At 38.8% G+C, this 22,915-nt stretch overlaps 1 long non-coding RNA gene across 1 annotated transcript; it reads right to left on the bottom strand.

Annotated features, from left to right (window-relative positions):
- Window positions 1-16,659: 16,659 nt before the first annotated feature.
- Window positions 16,660-17,275, bottom strand: LOC140035993 (uncharacterized). The gene is made up of 2 exons (XR_011839887.1): window positions 17,204-17,275; window positions 16,660-16,914 (listed from the first exon to the last, which is right to left on the bottom strand). It is a non-coding gene; the product is annotated as an uncharacterized lncRNA (long non-coding RNA).
- Window positions 17,276-22,915: the final 5,640 nt, after the last annotated feature.

Below are 22,915 nucleotides of genomic sequence, written 5' to 3'. Positions count from 1 at the left end.
ATGCCCCTCCAACCCTTTCCCCTTCATTTTAGGTTTTTGAATCTTTATGCTAGTAGTAGGGTACATTTGTTTGAGAGTCCCCTTTCGGTAAGGGAAACGAGTGAGTGTGGCTACAAAATAGCCTTAGCACGCTAGTCATTCCTTCTAATCAAAGGGAAAATTAAAGTCGTGAAGTTAGGAGTCATTCCCGTACCCGACTTGATGCATTCCTCTAGGTTCATGCACTTTCATTTCTATCATATCACCTCCTCACTTTTTTATCCACATTTTCTCACTACTTACATTTTTCGCAATCCACATGCCATGTTTGCACATTCTTTTTCTTTTATTTTTTACCTCACAAATTGCACTTATATGCACTTACTACTATTATACCATATTTTCATCCACTTACACACAAACACCTTCATTTTTTTAATTGGCACACATGCACTTTTTTTACATTTGCACACATGCACTTTTCTTACATTGGCACACATGCATTCTTCTTACATTTTCACACTTGCACACATATTTGGGTCTTCATTTGCATTACCTGTGACCTCTGTGAGGCCCCAGTTCGTTCTACATTGATATATTCATTAATTGGGCGGTAACGTTTGGTTTTGGGAGTATTTCGAAAACCCTAAGTAGGGATTAAGATTTAAACCCTAAGTTCCGGTTAAGATTGAAAACCCGTTTTTCTACATTTTCTTTATTAGAAAATTCCCCAGATAATTTTTATTGAGTAAATAGAGTTTTTAGATGATTTTTCTAGTATTAGTTAGTTTTTGAGAAATTAAGAACGTATATCGGACGTGGGACCCACTAGTGCGAAAAGTTCAGAAAATTTCGGCCAACTAGGTTAAGTTCTGAATACTGGATTTAATTTACCGGGTGTTATGAGATAATTGAAGGTTGATATATGGATGAGAGTGGAGAGAGACAAAGTGATAGACTTGTATTAAATAGGGTGACATGTGTCACCATATGATTAATTCTTGTTTTGACTTTTTATTCAACCTTTTTCCAAATTCTAAATAAAACCAAAAATTGACCAAAAATCCCTCAAAAACATAGAAGCTTGGCCGGCTCTCTCCCTTGAAGAAACAAGAAAAACCTCTCTCAATTTCATACTCCAATCTTGCCCAATCTCACAAACTAACCGGTTAATCTTGAATTCCTTCCATAAAACCTCTTAGTTTAGTGCTTGTAAGGTGTTGTGTGGAGTTGGTTGGAAAGCTAGAGGACCTAGTACTCTCTCTCTCTCTTGTTCTAAGGTAAGTTGTGAAGGACCACTTTCTTCTTCTAATAATGTTTAATTCATGCTTGGTGATGAAATGAGATGCAAGTTTATGGATTACATCTTGATTTTGGTTGGATTGGTGAAGTTTTCTATTTATTGGTAATTTTTCTGTTTTAAAATGAACATGATTGTGTGGCTATCTATGATGATTGGAAATGGTATATAATGATTCTAGAGGGTGGAAAAGGTGGAAGATTGCAAGGAATTTCTGTTTTGGAAGAAATCTGGAAAATTAGGGTTCTTGGTTCTTCATTCTGTCTGAAAATTTTGGTCATAGATAGAGGCCGAATTGGCCTTGGTTTAAAACATGAAAGTTTTAGGTAATGACATTTTATAGGTGCCTGTAAAATTTCAGGTCAATCGGAGTAGCGTAGAGTGAGAAAAGTCGAATTTACCCTTGCTGTTCTGGTTTTGGCCGAATGTAAGAACTGCGATTGTAATTGGTTGTTTTGGTTGGGATTGCTTCTGAATTGGTTGTTATGGTCTTCTGATGAATTGTAGTCTTAAATCTTAGCTTTCATATGGCTTTGGAATTTCGGAATTTGGACTTAGGTAGCCTGTTTTATGATGTTTGTGCTAGAATACGTTTTGTGAATCTGTTTTTGCGATGCTGGTGTAGTATCTTGCATTTTTGACCTAGTTATACTCGAAACTGGATTGAGTGTCCTTCTTAAACATTATAGCCTCTTAGGTCCTGAATCTACTTGTAAAATTTCAGGTCAAACGGATTAGTGTATCCTGAGTTATGGACAAAACCATCAGGCCTGTTTTAGACGTTCGTTTGTGTACATTTTGAATTTCAGTTTCTGACAGTGGGTTTTTCCGTATTGATCCCATTCGATCTGGGTGTCAACTCCTTCATACGAAATTTAGATCTTGGTCTCAGCTTCGAAACGGCATAAAGTGCGTCAAAATCCGAGTTCCGTAGCTCCTGTTATGATCAAAACAATATCGATCGTCAGAACTGCCTTGTATTTGGACAGTTCTGACGGGTATTTTGACACTCGATTTTCGTTCTATCCTGAGTGGATTCAGATCTTGGCCAAAACATCAAAGTTTTAGCCTTATGTCTCAGCTTTCTAATGCCTTTGGAATTTCCTGATTTGGACTTGTGAGCTAGAAGTTATGGTCTAGTAAACAGACCCTGTCTGTCATTCAAAGTGCAAACTTCTGGTACCGTTTTCCATGATTTCAACTTGTTTTGATTCGGATCCAGTTTAAGGTGTCTTCATGAGAATTGTAGGACTTCCTCATAGCTTCGAAACGGTGTCTCGTTCACCTTGATCCGATATTCCTAGCCTAACTTTTGACCAAAACGGTTTGAGATGGCAGATTTGGCCTTCCCGTTTGCCGTTCCGCGCGTGCGCGTGTGCCCCTTTTTGCCGTTTCCGCACTTGCGCGTGCCAATTTTGCCGTTTTGCTTGTTTTGGGTATGTTAGTGGCCGTTTGTGATATTAATGTGATAAAATCTTCTATTTCAGACAGCGGTGAGCTAGGCGGAGCCGGTGGGGCCCACTACTAGCGAACGCGCGAAGCGATTTTGCTTTAGTACTACTTTCGGTATTTTGAGTAAGTATTCAGGCCAGTTTGGTGTGTTTTCTTTGCTATGTGTTTGAGATATGTGAAAAGGGTAATTAGGCGAGGGTGTACTTTATCGCACTCGACCTAAACCCTAATTTGAATGTATAATTGTACTTGGCATATGTATATGAACCTTTTGGAACCAAAACCCTTGAGCTTGTGGCTCGGGGCGACTTTCGAGTAAAGTTTGTGAAGTTTGCAAAGTTTGTGAGTTCGTGGGCCCGATCTAAGACCTGTTTGGACTATTCGAGCCGGTTAGGGCTTGGTCGAAGTCAGTCCAACTTAGTCTGAGGTCACCAAGTTTGTAGGTTCATGTTATGAACTAATTTTGTGAATCCGGTTCACCGAGAAGGTGACCAAGTTTGTGACCCGAGCTTGTGACTCAATCTCAAGTTTGTGATTTCGTTCGCCCAGGCAAGTTTGTGAGGTGACTGGCCAGTGAGGGTGATAAGGTGTCGGTGGGTGTACAAGTGAAGTTCTACGGACCATTGAGTGTGGTCGACGGAGTGTCGGCAGGAGATCACGCATGGCATATGAATTGGCTTTGGAGCCACCTGTATCCTTATTATGTGATGTTACTTTTCTGCTTTTGCTTTACTCCTACTGTGTAAATGTGGTTACGTGAAATTTACGCTTTTGCCCCTGTTTACTTACTAAGCTTCCAACTTACCCCGTTTCCTTTGTTTTCCTTAGCAGGGGACGACGCGGGGAACTTTGGGACTCTGCCGCTAGTAAAGTTAGGTCTAGTTTGTAATAGTTGGACAGTTAGGATGTTTGTTTTTGTTTTGGTGGTTTGTATAAGGACCCTTCTTAGGGTCTATCTTCTGCTGGTTGTGGTTGTAGTATATTAGAGTGGTTTGACTCGTTAATTTTGAAGATGTAAATATAACTTTTGGATTGTATATATTGTATTTTAGTGCTCTTTCGAACTTTAAGTTTTGAGTCCTGGCGCGAGCTAGGCAGGCGGCCCGCTGATACCCTTGGGTTCGCCCTTGGGAGAAGTGGGGTCGTCACAACCTCTATGAGAGTTTTCCCTACTGGCCGTCACAACTCATGTGATTGGGACCAAAAACCCTCATAAGAGACATTTTAGATTTAGGATTGCATTTTTCTCTTTTTCACATCCATTAGTCATATCCAACATGCAACACATACTTTGGGTAGAAGAATTAAGAAAAGAAGGGCTAAGTCACGCAACTAACTTTGGCTAGGGTAAGGGAGTGGCTTAGGCTTTGCCTTTGCCTTCTCCCTTATCAAATGTGACCCCTGATTCCTTTTTTTGGTTACGTAGACCTAAACATTCTTTAAAAAGGGTTTGTTTACTTTTCTTTTCCAAAAAATCACTTTTTGGGTGACTTGGTACACCCTAACTCCATACCAAGTGGCGACTCCTTTTCTATCTAAAACCCTTTGTTTGGCCAAACCGTCGCATTTCACAATCCCACGGCCTTTTATTTTCACTTTCACACACGTTCACATACTTATCCTACACACTACTTTCACACCATCAAAAAGTGGGGCGCGACATTCCCTTTTTTCAACAGTGACTCCTGACCCCTTTTCTCTTGATTATAGCAGATTTTGAGTCGTTTTAAAAGGGTTTTCTCTACTTTTTATTTAAAATTCATTTTAGGTGACTTAGTACACCTTAACTTAATACCAAGTGGCGACTTCTATTTTTCCTTAAAAAATCCTTTTTAAACTATTATTTTGGGCCAAAATCGTTGCACTTTTTGAGTCCCAGTTTAGGCTCTTTTTCTTTATTTATTTATTCTCTAACAAATCAAAACTCATTTTTTCTCAAATAAATCAAAAATTCATTTTTATAACTCGTAAATTTTATTTTTTAAAAAAATGGGCGCGCGACAGCTTGGTTACTCCACTGGAGACTTAGAGAGTTCGAGCATTTGATTTAGTCAATATTTTCCTTTTCCTAACCTTTTTATGTATCACATTTGGATGCCTTAGGATGCATTTTCTCCTTTTAGGATTTTTTGCATCTACCACGCGTGTAATCACTCCTCGCACACCACGTATGTGATGAATGGATTGTTTATTTATTTGCTTTTACTTGTATCGCGCTTTGCATTTGGGTGGGGGAATGTCACCTTTAGAGCCTTCGTACGGGCATACGCTTCATTTCTTTTTCTTTTAGCGGTTGTCATACCACTCTTCCCTATTAGGACTAGGATTGATTCACTTGGGCATGTGGGCGTGGCACGACGTGCACATAGCAATGTCCAAGGGATCACTCGAACCACTGACTCTTAGGCCATGGGATTGATGACCCTTCACCTTTGGTTTGAAGGTTTGGGGACCTGAAGTTTTATCGAGTCTAGATGCATTAGTGAGCCCAACCTCACGCATCCACATTAGAATTTGCCTAGGATAGAGTCGACCTTACCCAACTAGGAACACTAGACATGAGGGGAAAGATTCCACCCATCTTTCTTTGTCTTTCTGCTGCCCGAACGTGTTATGTATTATTTGTTGAACTAACATTTCCTTGTTTTCTCTTTTGCATTCACAAACCTTAGAAATTGTGACAGCCCCACCTTCCCCTAAGGCGAACCAAAGGGTTCGGCGGACAGCCTGCCCAGCTCTCACCGGGACTCAGTCGTTCACTCAAACAAATCAGAAATAAAACCTCAAGAAAGAGCAAACCAGGATCCAATTCATTACAGTCCTCAATCAAAACCAGAATTCAACCACAGAAATACATAGTACAGGAATCCAAAACTTAAAGCGGAACTTATATACATTCCTATCTCAAAGGAATTACAATATCAAAGGTACAAAAGTTCTCGAGTCATCATACATCCGACCCTTGCCAAAAGCTAGGGCGAGAACCATAACAAAAGAAAACCAAGAGTTAGACCCAGCTAGTCTATACAGGCTCTCGTCCTTGCACGCCTTCCCCTGTTAAGGAAAACAAAACTAAAGGGATGAGCTAGAAAGCTCAGTGAGGTTCCGAACACATAGGCAAACAAGAAGTTCATTGCATTCATTACACGTAACCAATAATTCAAGATACAAAGATAAGATAAAGCGATAAACACATTCATTAAAAGGATACGTGCTCACCGGGAGCCATTCGTTCATTCGTTCGTTCATTCATTCTCCTTTCGTTTCCTTATACCTTCAATCATTTGAAAATGCATTTTATATAAGTAAAACCCTCATTCATTCATTCGTTCATTCATTCATTCACCCCCTTCCCTGACCGTTAGCCAGGCTCCACTAGACTTCAAGGTAATACTCGAGTATACCAAAACGTTCACCCAGGTCCCTAATCGCCGGACCGAGTCCGCTTCTGGCTCGAGACGACCGGTAACAAGGGGCAGTGGCCAGTTCAGCCAAAAGGCTTACATTCATGCACAGATAACATTTCAATCGTTCAATCATTGAAAACTTCACAATCATTTAGGCCAAGTGCGATAAAGTACACACTTGCCTAGAAAACTCATTTTAACAATCATTGAAAGCATTTAACATGTTATCAATCATTCATACCAGCCATGTAATCATGTAACATAACAAACAAGGAACACTCACCAGACAAGCGAGTGAAATTTCATAAACTTTCGCCCAAAGAGCGTCTTTAATCACCGTCAAGCCCTAAAATATTCACACAAGCACAATAAGACTCGATTACATATCATAACCAAGTACACATACCACCAAAAGAAGGTTCCACAAGAAGATATAAACACTAGAGTAAACCAGGAAAATCTGGAAATGGAATTAGCTTTAGCCCTGAAAAAAATAGTTTTTGACCTCATTTTGCGGTAATGGCACCAAAGGCACTACGATTATCGGATGAAGGTGCAAGACCCACCGTTTCGAAGCTAAGATATAGGGCTACAATGTTCCAGAAGGCAAATCTGTCCAGTTTCGAGTGTAACAAGGTCAAAAATGCAAGATACTACATCAGAACCGGAAAAACAGATTCACAAAATGCATTCTGGTGTAAACAGCATAACTCAGCCTACTTAAGTCCAAATCCAGAAATTCCAAAGCCATCCGAAAGCTTATAAACAGGGATACATTTCATCAGAAGACCTCAACAACCAATTCTGAAGCAATTCCAGCCAAAACAACCAATTACAGGCGCAATTCTTACATTCGGGTAAAACCAGGACAGCAAGGGTAATTTCAACTTTTCTCATTCTATGCTACTCCGATTGACCTAAAATTTTGTAGGCACCTCTAAAATATCATTCCCTACAACTTTCATGTTTTAAGACAAGGCCAATTTGGTCTCTAACTAGGAGCTATAAAACCGGGCAGAATGAAGAACATTGAAACCCTAACTTTCCAATTTTTCTTGCAAACAGAAATTGCTTGCAATTATCCACTTTTTCCACCTCCTAGATGCCTTAAATACCATTTCCAAACATCATACATAGCCACACAATCATATTCATATGAAAACAGAAAAATCCCCAATAATTAGAAAACTTCATCAATTCAACCAAAAATCAAGATTTAATCTATAAAATTGCATCTCATACCACCACTAGTCATGATTTAAGCATCATTAGAGGGAGGAGAGTGGTTTTTTCACAACTCACCTTATAAGACAAGAAAGGAAGCAATTCAACACCTTAGCCTTCCAAACAACTTCACCAATCACCTTACAAGCACTAAACTAAGAGGTTTTATGGAAGGAATTCAAGATTAAACGGTTAGTTTGTGAGATTGGGCAAGATTGGAGCTTGAAAATTGAGAGAGTTTTCTTTCCTTTGTGCTTGAGAAGGGCCGGCCACAAGCTTGGAGATTTTGGAAGATTTTTGGTCAATTTTTGGTTTTATTTAGTAAATGGTAAAAGGATGAATAGTAAGTCAAATATAGGAATTAATCTCTACGTGACACATGTCACTTTCATTAATTGCTTGCCTAACTTTTTTTGTCTCTCTTACAACAATCCACTTGGCAACCTCTAAATATCTCATAACACTTGGTAAATTAAACTCAGTATCCAAAACTTAACCTAACTGGCCGAATTTTTCCGAACTTTTCGCACTAGCGGGTCCCACGTCCGATATATGCTCTTAATTTTTCAAAAACTATACAATACTAGAAAAATCATTTAAAAACTAACTTTACTCATAAAAATTATGTTTAAAATTTTCCGAATAAAGAAAATGTGGAAAAACATGCAATTAAAAGAAAATAAAACCCTAAAAATTAAGAAAATTACGGGTCCTCACAGAAATAACAGTTCTGGCATGATACTCTTTTAGAACCTACTATTTTAGATAGGTTATTGCACGTTTAAATTCTGATGTATTGCATTCATAGGTTAATAAGTGCACATCATTTTAGCCCCACCTTGGCATATGAAGGGTCCCTTAGGTCATATTTCATTTCAAATTTCATATTTAATTGTTTCGATAAATTGGCATCATGCATAAACTTTAGAAGGAATGTCACTTAGGGAATCTCACGTTAGGAATAAACCACCTTATGTCTCGGATATGTAATCCAATGAGACTTCTATATTTCTTGTATCGTCCAAAGGGGTAGTGCACGAGATAAGGTAGGATCCGATCGTTTCCATAATATTGGCATAGAAAATAATAGAGTACCTTTTGCACATTAGAATACGAGCGACTAACAATCATTTTTTGGCCATTTTATCAGAATTAGTAAAAATCCCTTGCAGAGAGGACATTAAGTTGAAAGAATTCACAAATAATTCCTCATTGTTGAGGCGATAAATATATCGAGGCCAAATCTTGATTTTAGAAAACTCATAGACTAATGTATTGTAACGAAATTCGTACAATTTGAAAACCACAAATGTGTTGACAATTTAGTCAATTTTTAAATAATCCATATTACTAGTTTACTCACTTTAAGGGAATCTAGTCAATTTTCAAATAAAACGTCAATTCCATCCAATCCATTTGACCAGTTTACCCATTGTTTAAGGTGATCCAATCAATTTTGAATAAATCATCAAGTTCATTTGACCAGTTTATTTATTTTTAGGGTGATCCAGTCAATTTTGAATAAATTATCAATCTCATTCAATCCATTTGACCAGTTTACCCATTTTTAGGGCGATCCAGTCAATTTGTAAATAAATCATCAATTTCATCCGATCCATTTGACCCGTTTATTCTCTTTTAGGGTTTCGATCTAAGGTTCACTGAATAAACTAGTCAAGACATTGCAATCCTTTCAAGAATAGGCTCTTTCACACATCACTTTATGTGTTAATCAAAGTAATCAATCCATTCGGACTTTATTCTCATTTGGTTAGGACAAATGTCTCTTGCCACTCCAATTGACCAAATTTTTCAAATTATTTTTCACTCGAATATCAATAAGTTGATCGGATTTATCAGGTATTGTATGGTGCCTACCCTAGAGGATTGCATGTTCATTCTAGGCCTACCCTTGACACAAAAAAGGCTCCCTCAATAGGACATGCATCCGAATTATTGTAATTTTTTACTAACTCCCGTCTTTTTCTTTCTTTTTGTCAACAGTTAATCAAGAAGGGAATCCAAATAGGTTTTCCCTAAATTTTCAGGTAATTGTAAACATAGTTACACGAAAAAACCCCACCATTACATGATCACGTAGCCAAGCTTTGAGAAATAATGTAAACATGAATACACATCCTGAATCATCCGATAGGTCTGCAACGACGCCAACAGCCGACCTTGCAAATCTGAGAGCTCAACTAAGTTAAGCGTGGAGATGACCGCACAACGGCGCATGATTGATCAGTTGGTTGCTGGTAGCAACAACGGTGTTCAGCATGATTCCTTACCTGCTAGTCAATCTACCTACTCATCCCCTTACCCATATTACCCAAACCCACGCCCTGTTTACCATATTACTATCAATCGCCCTCGACCTCGGCCAAACTATGTAAACCCACCTATACTACCCATCCCAATTTTTCAACCCAATCTTCAAACTGGATCTCGCCCTCCTTATAATTCAAGACCTGTTCAACCAAGCAACCAAACTTATTCTCTAAATAGTGAAATCTGAAACCCAACCCAATATCGAACCTTCACCAATCTAGGCTGACCCATCGATCAATTGTACGAACAACTCAAAGCTGTGAGGACCCGAATTTTTCCTTACTTTAATCTATTTTATTGGCTTATTTAATTATTTATTCACCCGTTTTCTCCGAATAATTTATTTCAATCATTTTAAATCCATTTACATGGAATACTGTCTCACTTATATTTTTAAAACATCCCGTTAATAAATTTAATTTTCGGAAGCTCGTTTAGTAGGATTTAGCGAATACGCGTTTGGAAGCAATATTCGATCTGAGAGTACAGCGATCTTGGAGATTTAAGGACTCATGCGTTAGTCTTAAAATAGTTTTTTGCATGATTATTTACCCTAGTATTAGTTATTTATATTACTGTTACAAGAATTTCTTTCAGGTTTCGCTTTATCGCACGCGAATTGGAAGTTCGCGTATATCGAGTCGGAGTGGTTAATTGGAGATTTAAGAAATTTATTCTAAACTACTAAGAGTAAATAATAATAGTATTAAAGGAAGTACATTAAAGGTTTAGTGCACAAGTGAAATAAACCCGAGAGAAAACGAACACGAAATCCTCGCGCGCGATTACTATTCAAAGTTGACTTTTGTTCAAATTTTAACCACAAAACATCCAAGCTTCTCCAAGAAGCTTTAGTTATCGGCACACTCTCTCTCTTCCCTCTCATAGCTTGGCCGAAACTTAGCAAGGAAGGAGAAGGAGAGCTCCACACCATTTTACTTCCATTCTTCCTACCATTTCACCTCAAATCCTTCACACAACACCTAAACAACTTGGAGAGCAACTCAATCTTGGTGGAGGACATCTTTCTCACGGGTTTTCTTGGATCTTGGAGCTACAGAATTTCTGATTTCACTCAAAGGAGTAGGAGGTAATCATCCAATCATCTAACCTTGGTTTTAGTGGGTTGATCTTTGCTAGGAAGCTTGTAGCTTCATTGTTATTGTTGTTGTTTGGATTTAAATCGTTGTTGTTTGGATTTAAATCGTTGGAGTGGGCTCTATGAAATCCTACCTTGATGGTATATGACTGATGATGATGATGAGTGTTGTTTGTGTTAGTTATGTGACAAACAAGATGAGATTTGTTGGAAAAGTGAAAGGAAAACCAAAGGAAATTGCATAGGAGGCTTGGCCGAAATCTGCCCTGTTTTTCTCAAAGCTTTGGTTTGAAAATTTGATGCTCAAATGACCTTGAAACTGATGTAGATATGTTATATAGTGTGTGTAGAAATTTTTTACCAAAAATTATTTGAATTGGTTGGATAAAAATTGAATATTGGCAAGAACGAATCTGGAAATTCGTGTAACAGTGGTCCGCTGGCAATGTTCTTTGAACGAACATATCTCTCTGTCCGGACTTCAGAATTGAGTGCCGTCAGTGGCATTCAAAACTAGACATCCGTATTTTTCTAACGGTGTATAATTCACCTTCTAATTTGAATTGAGTCATCTGTAGTGATTGATCAAATTCGGCTGCCCTGTTCTGTTAGCCCATCCGAGAGAAAGGTAGATGCTGCAATTTTTGGCTCTATTTTCTTATTTGCAAACTGAATTTCAAAACAATTTGTTCTGATGAATTGTAGCCTAATGATTCTAGTTTCCAACGCCACTGACCATGCTTAATTTCAAGTTATATTGAGTGAGATATAGCCCAATTACAGAACTGTACCAAAGCTGGAAAACCCCAATTTTGCTAGCCGAATGACCTAGTTTGACTTGGGACATGTTGTTTCAAATATTTTGGTGTCAAAAACCTACCAAATGTATACTAGATGTTTCCTGGACCTTAGTGTCACCAATAAACCAAATTGAAGTTGATTTCATTGGGCAAAATGTTTGAAAAGGAGAAGAAAGCAAGAAGACAGATTTGTCTTGAAAGTTCTTTAAATTTTGGTAGTTTTGTTAACTGCTTTCCCATGTGAAATTTCAAATGAAATTTGATAGAAGAGTAGTCCTCATATGGAAGTTGAATTGTACCAATTTTAGTGTCAATCTAAGACCATTTCGATATACAAATGATGTCCCACAGTTGCTTTTCGAATCTGGAAAACTTTTCCTTTCTCTTGGCCGAATGGTCAAATCTGATTTGGGAAGTTATATTTCAAAAACCTTGATGTCAATTGCCTCTAAATTTCTTATTTAATGTTTATGGAACATTGGTTTCAATATTTGAATTAATTGAGGTTGATTGTGTGGAACAAAGCTTTTAAAAAGGAAGGAAACGTGAGAAGGCAGGTTAGCCTTGGAACACTTCTTGAATTTTAGTTGTTTTAATGACTGCCTTTCCATGGGAGTTTTTGTATAAAACTTGGTAGAACTTTTGTTCACACATGGAAGGTTTAGTGTACCAATTTTGGTGTAGTTCCAATGCCAAATCGATGGCCAAATGATACTTCAAAGATAGCCTTTCAAATCTGGAAAATTGACCAACAGTCTTCATCTTTGGGCCAACTTTGGGCTGCTATATTTTGGTACTCAAAACTCCAAATTTAGTTCCATTTGTTGTGTTTGAAACTTTGTTTAGAACTCTTATTGTAGTATGAATTTCAGAGGCAAGTTCACTTTCTATGAATTTTATCGAATTTTCAAAGTTTGCCGAAAAATAAGACTAAAACTGTCTTGTAGTGCGAATCAGCCACACTTTAAGCTGAAATTTGAGTATTTTCTATTCAGAATCTTGGAAAAGTGTCTTCTAGAAACTTTTAGTAGTTTGAAACTAGTTTCTATCGGTACCAAGTTTTCCAATTTTTGACCTACGGAGTGTAAGATATGATTTTTCAAATATTGCTCCTCAAAACTGAAAATTTTGAACTTGAAGGGAATTGAGTTTTTTAGAAACTTTTCACTACCCTTCAATATTGGATGACTGTTTTAGACTTGATTTCTTGAAAGAAAACAATTTTTCCTTGCATTATTAAACCCCACTTTTGAGTCTCGATTTATGAGTAATTAAGGCTCTTTTTCATGAAATTTTCTTAGATTGTACAAGTGTACAATCTCCCTTGTTAACTAGGAATTTATAAGTGATAGTGTGTGATAGTTAATTATTATTTGCTCAGGCACTCAAGGAGACTTTCAAGAGGATCTCATAGTAGGCACCTAAACCCTCATTGGGGCACTACTTCCTTGTTTTTGATTGGTGAGTGTCAAGTGCATGTTTTGTTGCAATTATGTGAATTGCTCCATATGGACTAAAAAATTGATAACTGCTGAGTCGAGTGTGTACTTTATCGCACTTATTCTCATTTAAATGAATTGAAATTTAATTGCCTGAATTGAATTGAATTACCTGAACTGAATTAAATGCTATGGCTGCATATGTCATTGGAGTGAATCTTCTCAACCCATAACTGAACTGTATACATATCATTGGAGTGAATCTCCTCGATACACAACTGAACTGGGGGACGCCCAAACTCATTGGCCGACCTTGGACTCGAACCGGTATGGGCTTGGTCGGGAACCTTGGTGAGCCATGAGATAGCTGAAAACTTGATCTATTGAGAGATCTTGCTTGGCCTACTTATGTAGTAGTGCCTTTATAGCAGTTCGGGCCCGGTGGGGGTGCATGGTGGATGGAACTGTGAAGTAAGTGGAGTTCTACGGATTTAAAATACCGACCCGGTTGACGAAGTGTCATCACGGGAAGGTATTCGATCGAGGTTTGGCGAAGCAAGTGGAACTTAGCTCCTGAGAGCTCCTATATCATTGAATTGTTTCTGTTTACTTTTCTCACTCGAATTGTTATTTACTTGAATACTACTGTTATACTTGTTAAATGGGATTGTTACTTGGATTACGTGCTTGCATGTGTGTTTCTTGGCCTCATGAGCAATCACTCACCTCGTAGATCTGTTTTCCTTAACAGGAACAGATATGGAGTGACACTCGGAGAAGCCTTTTGGATGAACTTTTGATTAGGGATTTTGTGACGATCCCACCTCCCCCTAAGGTGTACCCCAGGATTTGGTGGACCGCCTACCCAACTCTTGCCAGAACTCGTTCACTCTTAACAAATAAAATAAGATATAACCTCAAGAATAAGTGAAATAACAGTTCCCAAACTTGGAACGTGTACTTACATTCATATCTTTCCCAAACATTCAGACAATCCCAAATATAATAAAAGTTGTGAATTCCAGATACATTAAACTCTAACCGAGCACTAGCATGAGTGCAATCGCAAAATTTCAAAAATTAGACTATGATAGCCTGTACCAGTCTCACACCTCGCTCGTACCCCCTGTAAGGAAAACAAATGGCGTGGAATGAGTGTCGCGCCCCACTTTTTGAATGAATTGTGTGAGTGATGTGTGTGTGAAGTGTGGTGTGAACGTGTGCAAAATGAAAAGTAAAAAGGCCATGGGACTTTGGAAAGCGACGATTTGGCCAAATGAAATTTTAAAAAGGGTTTTTTAAATATGAAAACGGAGTCGCCACTTGGTATAGATTTGGGGTGTACCAAGTCACCCAAAAAGTGTTTTTTAAAGACAAAGTAGTAAAACCCTTTTTAAAACGACTCCTAGTCCACGTAAGCCAAAGAAAAAGGTTCGGGGGTCACGTTTGACAAAGGGGAAGGCAAGGATAGAATCCAAGGCACCACTTTGACCTAGCCAAGGCTAGTTGCGCGACTTAACCTTACCTTTCCTAATTTTCTACCCAATATATGTTCGCACGTTGGATATGACTATATGAATGCAAAACGGAAAGAAGAATGCAACCCTAAATTCTACGATGTCTCTCGGGAGGCTTTTGGTCCCAAACCACATGAATTGTGGCGGCCAACAAAGGAAAACCCCATAGAGGTCGATTAATGCAAATGAGACTCAAATGTGCAAGTGTGGAAGTGTATGAAAGAAATTAAAAATCCAAGTGTTTGTGTGCAAGTGTATGAAATATAGTGATAAGTGCATATAGGTGTAATTAAATGCAATTTTGTGAAGTAGAAATCAAAATGAACAATAAGGAAAGGAAAATGTGAATTGAAAAGAATGAGTGAGTGATAAATGAGAATGAATGAACCTAAGGGAATGCATCAGGTCGGGTATGGGAATGACTCCTAACTTTTCCGACTTCGATTTTCCCTTTGATTAGAAAGCAAAACTAGCGTGCTAAGGCTATCGAGTAGCCACACTCGCTCGTTTCCCTTATCAGAAGGGGACTCTTCAGGCAAATGAACCCTATAACTAGCATGAAATGCAAAAAATCCTAAAATGAAAGGAAAAGGGGTTCGAGGGGCATGCAAAATGATAAAACTAAAAAGAATGCATGACATGTAATGAACATGCAAACATGTACTAACGAGGGGAAATCCCTAAGGGTCTAGCGTTGGACTAGCCCATTCTATGAATTCCGACTAGCGTTGGACTAGTGGAAACGTACATTCATCCATCACATTCATTCAGGGATATGGAAAGCGAGTAGACATGTCAATCACATAGCACATAACACTTAGCATGCATATCTAAATGCCAAAACCTAAGAAAACGATTAAACATATAGCACATAGACATGCAAGACACATAAGGTGATTAAGGCCCTAACTATTACATTTGCTAGCTAGGCACAAGTCTTCAACAGCTCTTCATCGAATGCTCCTCCAAACCCTATCTATTACAAGCCAAGAGGTGTACACATACCCCATAAAGAATAACTTAAATAAAAAGCAAAAGTAAATGACATAAATAAAAGAAATTAAGGAAAGGCTAAGAAAGCAAAGTAGACATGTATTTCTCACGTAGCACGTTGGTTCACATATGAGAGACACAAAAAGGGAAAAAGAAAATATACCGCCCTTGAAATGAAGCTTTAATGGAGTGAAATCAACTTATTCATCCTCCAAAATAAAAGAAATGGTCAAGGTACCAATTTATTTGGCAAATAATCACAAAGGATAAAAAATAAACATGAATTTGAATCAATTAAATCATGTCAACAACCCACATTTAAGAAGTCAAAAGAAGAAAGGACTTGATTGCAAAAATTAATAAAGTCTTGGGGTCAAAATTAAAGAAAAATAAAGTTCAGGGACCTGTTTGCAATTAAATTAAGGACCGAATTGAAAGAAGTTGAAAATATTCAGGGCCACAGTATAGTTAAAGAGAAATTCAGGGACTGATTTGCAAAATTGTTTTCTGGTTTCTTAATGGACCAAACCATTGGGCCATTTCCTTTATTTGCTTGGGCCAAAGCTTCCCTAAGCCCGATCAAAAAATCAAAGAAACAGATGGGCTGGCCTTCACTTTCCAGCAAAGCCAATCCAACCAAAAAAGTGGGCTTCCCCTCTTAAGCCCAAACCAGAAATCCAAACAAACGAAATTAAGCCCACTTTTCAAACCCAACCAAATATTATTACCCAAAAAAAACCCAAATCATAAAACTAAACTCAACAAGATTAGCAAATCAAATAAAATTATCAAGCCACAATTATGATCTAAATCCCAGAATTAATTTATCCAAAAAAAAGTCACATAAAATAGGCAAGCATGGGATTAAACTTAAGAGGGCGAGATTAATTCAACCTTTCCAATTTTTGGGGTCACATCAGAACAGAGGGGAACTTGAGGGGTTCATATGCAACAAAAACAGGGATCTAATTGAAAGAATTATGAAAATTTTGGGGTCAAACTATGAAGTTCCAAAATTCTGGGGTTAAATTACAAACAAAAATGAAAATGGAGGGACTGAAATCGCAGAACTTGTACAAACAATCGTCTTCTCCAAAACAAGTCCCAGCATCCGGCTGTTTTCATCTTGCTTTGTCTACGCGTGAATACCAGAAAATTCTATTCCGACAACTCTCCAAGGTGCAATTCGCAAGCTCCCTCTTATACAAATTTCAGGCCATTAATTCATATCCATACAAAGGGAAAAGGCAGAACCAGAAACGGAAAACAAAGACAGTGTCGCATGCTAACATATCAGGATCAAAATTCTTCTTTCTACCCTTGAAATCAACTATTATGTTCTGAAAAGCATTGAAATTGCTGTCCATTTGTTTCTTCACATGCACAAACGCAGACCAGTCATTTTCCGGGCATAACATTCAGTTGGGTATTTCATCGAATACCAAACGGGCACACAAAATTGTAGCTAATTTCTGCTCGAATGAATCTATAACCCGCCCAAAATTTTTATTAGCAACTCAAGAAAACACAACCCAATGAATCCAGAGAGCATTCATGCCCGAAATTGTAAATAATCAATGAGAAAAATGCAACAATAACTCTCTGCTTTGAAAGTCTTAAAGAATTAGAAAAAAATAAATCGAACATAGAAGGCTGGCTTACCTCATTTCCTGGGTGAAAATCTGCTGGTGGCAGTGAACGATTGACGGTAAGGTGGTGGGTTCCAGCGCTACGGCAATCAACAATTCCTCCGCCCCATTTTCTGCCTGAAATTCCTCCTCCAGATTCCAGATTTCAGCCACAATTCCTTACAACGGTCTCTTACGGCGACAATTCATGGACAGCGGCGGCGGGTTCAAGCGAAGGGGAGGCTCCGGTTCTTGGGCAAGCGGTGGAAGTGTTGGATGGGCAGTCGGTTTTGTAAAGGGGCAGAGAGAACCCCTGCTATTCCGACGGTTGCGATGGCAACAATGGCAGCGGAAGTTGAAAGGTGGCGGCGGGGCGGTAGAAAGTAGTGATGGCAGGACTGTTTTGAAAACAGAAACCCAGGGTTTAGCTCTCCCCAGAGCTCCTCATAGCACCATTCGATCTTGCTCTGTTTCCTCCTCTTAGTTTTCTTCTCGGTCGTCCTCCCCCATCTTCTCTGTCTTTCCCCTTTTCTTAGCTTTTTCATTTCTTTGCTCCTCCCTCAATCTCCCTCTCTCAGTCTTTCTCTCTGTTCCAGCCGCTACTCCCCTTCCTGATTCTTTCTTAGCTTCCGTTTTACTCTGCCCGAAATTCCTCCTTTGCTAGTCCCTTGTCCGCCGCCTCTTTCTCCCTTACCCGATAGATTTTTCCTTTCAGCCGCCCCCTTGTTTTTCCTTGTTTTTCTCTGTTCTTTTCCTTCCCAAAATTCCGCCGCCCACCTCTCTGTTTTTCTCTTTTGTTGCTGCCTGCCGAAGCTTTTTTCATCTCTGTCGGCTACCCCAGATTCTAGCCTTCACCCCTTCCTCCTTTGTGTTTCTGCTATCCTCCCTTTTTTCGTTCCACCCCGTAGCTTGTTTTTTTCTTTTGTTTCTTTCTTCTTTTTTTTTTTCCAAAAATTCCCTAAGCCCAACAAGTGTCCTTGACACCTACCCCTCTATACACTTGTCCTACAATTCCTTAGACACTTGTCTAATGATTATTTGGTACACTTGTCCAACATGCACACTTCCACCTATTCCACATTGTTTTGTATTTTTGTATTTTTCATTTTCCTCCTTTTTTTTTTTTTTTAAAAAAAATTAGGATGAAGGCAAAAATAAATAGATAATAAAATAAACTAGAACAAAAATAAAATAAAATAAAAATAAAAACTCTAGAATTGAAACCAATAAAGCAAAAATTAAATTAATTAAACAAATAAAGTAATTAATCAAAAATTTGGTGTCTACAATGAGCTAAAAGTCCAGTGAGGTTCCTAAATAAGTAATCAAGTATAGAAATCAGGGAAACATTACATTTAACAATTTGCACATTTTACACTGTAATATCCAGTCATTCAAGAAATAAACACTCAATCATTGGAAGGATACGTGCTCACTTGGAGCCATTCATTCAAGTCATTTATTCATTCATTCGCCAATCATTTTCCTTATCCCTCCGACATTAGAAAACATTTGCAAGTAAAAACTCCTCCAGTGTTCTGGACATTCATTCATTCATTCGCCAATCATTTTCCTTATCCCTCCGACATTAGAAAACATTTGCAAGTGAAAACTCATCTAGTGTTCTTGACATTCATTTCATTTTCCGCCACTAGCCAGTTCATTGGCTAGTCTCCACCAATCTTCGCGGTCATACTCGAGTATACCAAAACACTGTCCCAGGGTCACCAACAGCCCGACTGAGTCCGCTTCTGGCTCAAGTCAGCTGGCAACGAATGGCAAAGGCCCAATTCAGCCAAAAGGCTTATATTCATGCACAAGTAGTGTGAGGACTTGCAAATTCCTTATATTTTTCTTAAAAATGTCCTTTTATTTGAAAATTATTCATTTATTATGGCCCTACTACCCAATCACCCTACAATAAGTGTAAATGAATATAGAAGTTAGGGTTTTTGTTGTCCGTTTTCAAGTTAGAGCGAATTAGGGTTTTCACGTTTTTCGGTAATGTGACAATTCGGTACGGAGTGAGGATAAAATTTGGTAGGTAAGAGTGACTTTTGGATGAGGAAATATTATATGATTTGAAGTGATAATAATAAGTTAGTGATTGGAAGGTAAGAACCCTAACATACGTGATTTAAGAAAAATCGGTTCAAACCGACAGGTATCAATCACTACCGATTGAACACACCACTTGAACACCACTTCCCTACCACCACATACCCTTGATATTTGTGCAAAATATCCCCCCCATCCTCAGCCATATGGCCAAAAATTGTGGCCAAAATGCAAGGAAAAGAAAGCAAAAATTTAGTTGGTTTTGGTGGTGACAAGTGTCAACCACCTATGGTTCCTTGACCAAGCCAAAGTCTCACCTTCTTATCTTCCATTTGAGTTCAGCTTTCCTCATTTTCTTTTTGTTTTGGCCGAGAGCTAGGAGGAGCAAGAGAGTGAAGAGAGTTCAATCTTCTACCTTGAATCCAACCTTTTGAGTACAACCAAGAAAAACTAAACCGATTAATCACTAGTTGGAAGCTTGAGGAACCAAAGATTTCAAGGAGAGGTGAAGGATCATCCTTGCAAGCTTGTGTCTTGAGGTATAATGGCTGATCAACCATTCTCTTTCCATTAATCATGATTAAGTTGGGTATTAATGTTAGTATTGTGCTTGTGATGCTTGTTTCAAGTGATTGTGATGATTAGATGGATGACTTTTGAGTTAGGGTTTCTTGTGGGTTAGGTGTTGTATGACGTATATATATGGTATATGATCTTGTAAAGGTGAAATAGTGGTGGTTTCAAGGTAAAAATGTGAATTATAGCTTGAATATAGCAAAATTCCAGATTTCTGGAAAATTTAGCTTCAGTTCTGCCTGATTCTATTTCATCATGTTAGAGGCCGAATAAGGCATAGAATAAAACATAAAAGTTATAGAGAATGACATTTTATGGTTGTCTACAAAATTTCAACTCAATCGGAGCAACGTAGCCTGTGAAAAGACAAAAATACCCTGACTGCCCTAGGAGTAAAATCAGCGGACAGTTTTGACCATACACTAAGTTGGTTGCATTTGTTCACCTGAATACGTGCTGAACTAGCTTTTAGCCAAAACATGAAAGTTTTATTACTTTGTCTTAGCTTTTCAATGCCTCCAAGAACATCTTAAACAGACTTTGGTATCTTGAGATATGGCCATTTGAAAGTAGGTGGTTAACTTGTCTATTAGTTGGAATTTGGTTCTGTAAATTGGGAATTTGACTGGGTTACACTAGAATTTGGACTAAGTGGTCTTCATCAAAATTGTAGCCCTTTATATTAGCTTCGGAACGGTATAAATTTCACTCCAATCTGATAAGCGTAGCTTCAGTTGTGTTTGTTACGTAAAATCATGTCAAATCTGTCTTTTGCTAAATCTCATTTCCGCACATGTCATTAGCTTAATTTTGTACTTGTATTACCTTGAGCCTATTGAACGGCTATTGAAATGAGATTGTTTTGTGTGTAACTTTGGGTTTGATTGAGGAAAAGAATGAAGCCATAAATGGCTGGAAATAGGAAAATACAAAGGGCGTGCTGCCCAAATTTACGCTCAAGAGCTAGGTAGACATACTTGCAACTTAAATAAGGGTTAAGAGTGATTACTACTTGAGCCATCTAGGATACTTGTGTCTTCTTGTTCCGAGGTATATAAGTAAGGATTTGGCCGAACTTGTACCCTTGAGAAATAAAATAATGACTGCTCGGAGTATGTTTTCCTTGTACTTTCGAATCAAATGGCCTTTCCAAGTATAAATGTTACAAAGTTTTATATTTTAAAAAGCGAGCAAGTGTTTCACGATTACTCTCCAAGTGAATTTCAATTTCTTGATTCTTATTGAATGAAACGTCTAAGTTTCGAACTTTGGTCAATTTTCAAAGTTCTTAAGTCAAGTTTTATCACAGATTTGGACTCCAAACCCAGAATACCACCCAGACGCGAACACTAGAGGCACTACTTTTGGTGAGTGCTTCCATATATCTGATTGAACTTGATATTTGTGACTTATCTTTGGCCCATGTGATTACATGATATATAAATGATTTAATAGGGCATGGGTGTACTTTATCACACTTGCCCTAACGAGATTTGTTCTTGTTCATCTATTTCACTTGACTTGCTATACATGTGTATGAATTGTATCTTGCCTGGAATTCCAGAAACCCTGTGGCTAGTTAATCGAGTCGAGCCGGCAAGGGCCAGGTCGATTAAATAACGAACCCTGGGTAACTAGTGATGTCGAGTGGAGTGTTATCTCCTCGGCTAATCGGTATACTCGAGTATTACCACCCGTATTTCATGTGGCGTGTGGGCCCGGAAAAGGAGGTTGATCGGTGGACAGAGACTGGCGTGAAGTGGGATTTTTTTTTCTGGACTAGTTGATTATTTGAAAGTTGATGGAGTGTCAACTACCAATCGATCAAGCTGGGATGGAGCCGAGATATGAGCCACTGTATCCTTACATGTGAATGTGAACCAGATATTTCTTGACTATCTCAAGTGTTATCTCTCTGATTTGACTTGTTTGCTCGCTATTTCACTATCATGCTATTATTACTTTATTTGATGGCCAATTTGATATTTGGAACTTCACTGAGATTTGGCTCACTCCGTTAGTTTTTTTTTCCTTACAGGGGTACGAGCGAGGCGTGAGATGTGTAAAGACTAGTGTAGCCTAGTTGTTTTTGACTTTTAACCTGTACTCGCCTATCACTCGATTAGAATGAATTGTATTTAGATTGTATACACTTTGAACCAGTTTGGGTATATAGAGGCTTTGTACTTTGAATAAGCATCGATGTACATTATAAGTTGAATTGCGATGTTATTTATTGTCTATGGATGTATGCACGTGATACGAGTGAGTGAGTCATGACGAGAGTTGGGCAGGCGGTCCGCCAAACCCTTTGGTACACCTTAGGGGGAGGTTGGGTCGTCACAGGTGGTATCAGAGCCTAGGGGTAAATTGAACTAGATAGATTGAGTGCTTGATATGATAGGTTGGGGTTTTATTCTTGAGCTTAGCCTTTAGCTTTGTTTTTTACGTGTTGTGTACTTATTTTTGCAATGTTACTTGCAAACATAGGTGATGGCTGGTACTGATGCTTCTGGGACTGCTGGGCCGTCTCAGCCCGTACCTACTGACTTACCTACTGACATACCTACTGATACTCCTACTGACGAGCCATATCTGGAGGGGCCCGTCTGTCGCATGATCACGTACCAGGAGAGCCCCGGTGGGCCAGCGCAGCGGTGGTCCCCAGCGCGTAAGATCTGGCGCTGCGATTGCTGGAAGACCTACTCCTACCCCGATCGGGTAGTGCTCGCAGTGGACGATGAGCTGAGACGATTGGGTAGCACCAATCGTAGGTGCCAGTCGGAGATAGAGCGTCTCCAGGCTACTCTCCGAGTTCAGGGAGCCTGGATCTGAGAGTTGGAGGCCTCGATTTTGGAGGAGCAGCAGCAGACTGATGTCTTCCGCGCGCAGGCTCAGGCGACTACCGGACGCCTTATGCGAGTGGTTGAGGATATTCGAGACCGGACCGGCCATATCTTGACTGAGTGCGAGGCACTGGTGGAGGATGTGATACAGGACTTGGCCGAAGAGGGTCAAGTGCCTGTAGTCCCTAATGTTACTGGTGCTCCTGAGGAGGATCCGAAGGAGGATCCTGAGGAAGAACCGGAGGAGGAGCCGAGTGCATCCTCGG

The sequence above is a fragment of the Coffea arabica genome, chromosome 2c (genome assembly GCF_036785885.1).
Source record: "Coffea arabica cultivar ET-39 chromosome 2c, Coffea Arabica ET-39 HiFi, whole genome shotgun sequence".
In the NCBI taxonomy this organism is placed as follows: Eukaryota; Viridiplantae; Streptophyta; class Magnoliopsida; order Gentianales; family Rubiaceae; genus Coffea; species Coffea arabica.
The sequence above is the reverse complement of the archived record's forward strand: the minus strand, read 5'-3'. Positions and strand labels throughout refer to the sequence as shown.